The 5,221-nt window shown below is 40.8% G+C and overlaps 1 long non-coding RNA gene across 2 annotated transcripts; it reads left to right on the top strand.

Moving 5' to 3' along the window:
• The first annotated feature begins 291 nt into the window (after positions 1 to 291).
• LOC143099535 (uncharacterized) lies at positions 292 to 2,098 on the top strand. Of its 2 annotated transcripts, none has more exons than XR_012981641.1 (3): positions 292 to 645; positions 1,640 to 1,785; positions 2,009 to 2,098. It is a non-coding gene; the product is annotated as an uncharacterized LOC143099535 (long non-coding RNA). The 2 variants fall into 2 exon arrangements; XR_012981642.1 differs by lacking the exon at positions 292 to 645 and adding an exon at positions 844 to 944.
• The last annotated feature ends 3,123 nt before the right edge of the window (positions 2,099 to 5,221 follow it).

The raw sequence follows: 5,221 nt of genomic DNA, 5'->3' as shown, positions 1-5,221 counted from the left end.
CGCTAATCGCTAAAAAGGTTTTCTATCGCTGGGGATGGCCAAACGTCGCTAAATAGGTAACGCTGACAATACAGGAGAACTAGTTTAGCGCTTCAGATCCCTGTACCAAGATGGCGGCGGTGTTGACGCATGCTGAGAAGCAGAAGGCGACATCTAGTGTATATATCTATGAGGAGACACAGCACTCAAAAAATACTCCATAGAAATGCATGGGGCTAGTTTGTCACGCCAATATGGCCGTTGTCTACACATATCCCACCCCTTCCTTGGCAAAACGTCGCATGTGAATACATTGAGCCAATCATGTGGTGTGATGTGAATACATTGAGCCAATCATATGGTTTGTTGTGAAGACATCGTGCCAATCATGTGTTGTGATCTCGCCGCTGGAGCAAGATTGGTGTCGTGAAGCCTTGCGCACGCGCAGTTCGACCCAAAGACTGTGCCCGATGAGTGCCCAAAAAACGTTGGTATATGGCCGCCCAGTGGAGGGACTTGCTTAAAAGGACTTTGCTGAAACAGCCAAGGTGGAAATACTATGGAGACATAGGTGTTGAACTGCATATTTGACCCTGAATCAGAGGAAGAATCTGAAATAGAGGAGCAACCAGTCGCCCATAGATTGGAAATGACTACTTCAGAGTGGTAAGTTTTGTCATTTACTTTTTGCCACACGTAGCCCAGTTAGCTAGCTGTAATACTAGTGCACGTTAGTGTCGTAGACTAAGCTAAACATTAGGTTCATTTTTAGCATTGTAAGCAACAGAAGTTATTTATTTGCACACAAACAAATGTTTTACAACTTGTACCCTTGTGCAATTTTTGTCGATATGTCCAGTTAGAAGCTAGCTGAAAAGTTCGTAGCCAGTCGTGGGCATTTCAGGCTATGCTGTAGTGAAAGGAGTGCTGCTTGCAAGGAAAGTAGCTGCTACTCGTTTTAGTCAGTAAGTATATTGTCCTGCTGAATAGGTAATCTGATTAGGAGTTACATACATTATTGTAGTGGTAATATGCGATCTTACAACAGGACGTCCAGTTAGCTGGGCAGGAGCTCTGTGCAGTTCGTAGGCTATATGGCTGAAGTGAAACGAGTAGCCTACTGCTCGCGTCAATGAAAATATTACGTTTATGTCAGTACGTCTAATGTACTCGTGTAACTATCCTGCTGATTAAGTCATCTGATTATCGAGATTTTTACCTTGTTTCCATGTAGTAATGTATGATCTTACAACGGGACGTCCAGTAAGCTGGGCAGGAGCTCTGTGCAGTTTGTAGCCTATGGCTGAAGTGAAACGAGGTCAACGAAAATATTACTAGGCCTACTCTCGTTTGTGTGATGGTGTCAATTCAAAAACACTTTTATTTATCCCCATTTGCATGCCATGGAGTAGAGTACAATAATCAAAAATCCTATAAATATCACTGTTTAAAATACAGTAGGTACAGTCAGTAGGTCTAATCTTGTAACTATCCTATTGACATCTGATTGAGATTATTACCTTCTTTCCATGTAGTAGCCTAATATGTGATCTTACAACTCTGGTAACTAAAACTGGAGACATTTACTTAAGCTACTTTGTGCTACCTGCTCATTCAAAATTACGAAATAACAGCAGGGAAATTATGTTTGTTTTTACAGGTTATGAGAATGGCCCAGGTTCCTGAGGAGCTGACCTGAATGACCATCATGGCCTCGATACGTTGTGCCTCTATTTATTCTTTGCAAAATGCAATGAATATTTACAGAGCTGACCATGGCCGTTTGAGAATCAGAGGGATGGAAAGGTGAGGACAATTTGATACAAGTGTTAGCAGTTACAGTATATAAATAAAATATTTTTAACCAATACACATTCATTATTGGTTCAGCATATTGCAAAAACACAGTTTGATCAACACCACAAAATGACAAACTTTATTTTTTTTTTCAACAATCGTCCAGTGATACTCTAATGTAAAAGATTTTTTATAGTAAAAAAATTCCTTTTCCACCCTGTTCTCGTTGCAGGCAATGAAGTGACTTGGCCTACAGGTCTTTTGTGAGCAGGTGCTGGGGTTTCCTTAGAAGAAGCGTCCGTGTCATGATCCCCTCGTGTGTGGTGCTACGTATATGGAGGGAGCGTCCGGATACTTCAGGACAGTACGTTGGATTCAGACCCCTTGTCGACTGAACCGTGACTCATGTTCAGCAACAGCATCCTCCATGGAAGGTCTGTCATGCTGAGCACACAAGTCCTGGGGCACAGGAATCCGCTGGACGGCATCCCAATCAGGAAGAGGGTCTTTGATGATCTCGAAGAGGACAAGAAAGAGGACTTATATTGGATACTGTAATACAGTGCATTGTAGGCTGTATACTGTACAATAAACAAATTGTATGGCCCTGAACATTGTGCTTTGTTTACAGTACTGATGATGATTGACACCAGTAGCATCAGGTCTAAGACAGCCTGTTGTGTGTGAATCAATAAGTTATTTTTAGTGCCTATACTGTTGCACATTTTGATTTGTTGTTTGTGATAAAAAAAAGTATATTTTATTAAACTTACAAATTGTTTGGCAAGTCTGTACATAGTTTCTCCTTGGCTGTCTTCTGTTGTGGGGACTCCGCATTCTCATTGAAGTGCATGGCTGCAAGATAAAAACCTAAACCAAACAACAGAAATGTTGTAACACAAGTAAAAGTCACTTTTGCATGCACACACCAAGCTGTTCACTCACAGCAAAAGCATTTGCTAATATTCTAAGCCCCACAAGATGCCACACTTGGAGCATCTGTTTGTCATGTTGTCATTCTTGTAATGTTCTAAAATAAGAACGTGCAAATAAATCCATTGTATTTAGACAACACAGTTTTCAACATATCGACTAGATATCATTTGAATTAATAACGTGAAGTTGTTTCCACTTCTGACGTCAAAAACGTATGTGGGTTATATTACAACTTAGCAACCAAACTATGGTGTTACTCAGCTTCAGTTAGCTATCTTGCTGAGAACATAACCTGTCAGAGATCTCGACAAACATGCATAGTAAAATGTAGGTTAACATGACAACACAGGTTTTATCTGAATGACACACAGGAAAATTATATAGCCTTGCCAATGAACTAAATCACACATTCTACTTGCTAGATACACGTTAGCATAACTGCTTAGCGACAAAATAATACTTACAGCATGCGGTTGTGATGACCTTACAGCCCCTCGTTTCAGTAACAGCAGCTTAGCAAATCCATCTTTAAACTGTCCAAGGTTTTGAAAACTGCCTTCGGTGAAATGTTTTGCAAATTAATAACGGAGTGTCGAACTTTGCAGGGATCTTCTGGTAGAAAAACATTATCCATGCCCCTCGAACTTCGAATCCTTGGGAAGACTATGGAGTCTCCGCTTTCTTTGTAGCCTAAGTTTCAGCCTGGAACATTGCATTTACGACCGTGGCTCATTTTCGATGTCCTTGAAGAACTGTATGCTTTATAATTCCTGTGGAAGTAAACGAGCAGGCAGCTAAACTAGTGTTTGTCTCATCTTCGCTCTCCATTCACGTTCCTGGGCTCAGAGCACCAGTGGGCTGGTCTGTATGTAAATTTTGAGGCGTGACAAATGTACAGGCCAGAGCCAAATAAGGTACCACCTGCGAGTTTGCGTAAACTCGCAGCTTCTTTTGGATTCGCCCGTTTTATGGCGGGAGTTTCGAATTGTGAGATTTGCATAGGAAGGAGGTGTCGATGGGGTTTTGAAGTTCTCTGTATCTCCATTTCACCCACTGAACTATCGCTATTCATCTATGACAAGGTAAACTCGGTTTTGCATTCTATGACCCCTTTAACAATAAAATAACATCCAAATGAGAGGGGGAAGACAGAGAAAGAGAGAGAGGGAGAGAGAGATGGAGAGAGACAGATAGAGGGGGAGAGAGAGAACAGAACATGTAATTTCGTTCATAGCAAATACATTTTGTGGAAATATCTAATGTCATATAAATGTTTTATCTGTTATCTTTGCTCAAGCCATCACCTCTTATCATCTCACTCACACACACACACACGCATACACACACACATTCACACACACACACACATACACACACACAGGGTGCGATTTGTAGGGGATTTTCCCCCCTCTGGTCTTGATATCCTCCCCTCTGCTTAATTATTTTCATCGCCGGGGGGGACAACATTTATCCCCCTCTGGCCCTCATATTGATTAATGCTACTTCATATAAGTAAAGCGCTGCAACGTGAGAACAGTCTAGTAGGCTAGCCTACATAATAATCTGACATCAGAAACGCACTGTCACCGTCAGCACTCATGCTGCTGACACAGTGGCTGCGTGATAACTTAATTTGGCCTTGATCGTGCAGGACATTTCAGAATGTCGACTGTGTAATCCATCATAAATGGCTAGTTTCAATGGAAAAGTTAGCTGGACAAATGAAAGAAAACGAGAAGGATTCAGTGAAGCATGTCGTCATATTTTAGAACCTTCAATATTAGAAAACTGATGCAACTGAGATGGAGGACAAGTCCACGTATAGAACGTAGGCCTATTGTCCGAAGGAACTTACATTAAATGAGGAGATATTAGCTGAATGTCACAAAAAGTGTTACAGAAATTGCTTGGCATCGCTTATTCAATGGCTCTCTACCGAAACACCTGTAGTTTGCGGAGGACGAACGAGAAAGCACTCTTTTGATAAATCAGCCAGTAGGCTAGGCCTAGTAGACAATTAACTTTCAGAAATAATCTGTACTGCAAAAACTAATGTTGGTGGGTATTTAAACTATCTAGCGGGTGTTTTATCAGCTGCAAGAAATAGAAGCTTCATGGTCTTTATGTTCTGGTTCATAAATTATTTTCATAAAACTTCAAGTTGCCCTATAACTTTAATCTCCAAACTTCACTGCACTGTAGCCAATTAACTGACAGTATGATAGTAGGCTATTTATTTTCTGCAGGCTACAATAAACACTTTTATTTTTTCAACTTTTGCAATATTACGCAATGTAGTGCAATGTGTGCTATTTGGTTACCAACTAACACTGTTAGCCAATTCACTAACTCAAGACTTCAGTGCCATCATATACAACATTTTTTTACATAACAAATACAGAAAGGATGGAGGCAGCAAAAGTAGAGGAGTCATTTCAGATGGGGCACAAGGTGAATTTGTATGCTTGTCAAAATGTAGACCTACCCTGCATTAGAGGAGCTGATCATC

This window comes from Alosa pseudoharengus, unplaced genomic scaffold, assembly GCF_046254945.1.
Source record: "Alosa pseudoharengus isolate Yale_2024_CS ecotype anadromous, Long Island Sound unplaced genomic scaffold, YU_APseudo_1.1 YU_APseudo_1.1_scf_3, whole genome shotgun sequence".
Classification (NCBI taxonomy): domain Eukaryota; kingdom Metazoa; phylum Chordata; class Actinopteri; order Clupeiformes; family Clupeidae; genus Alosa; species Alosa pseudoharengus.
This window is presented reverse-complemented; position numbering and strand designations above follow the sequence as displayed.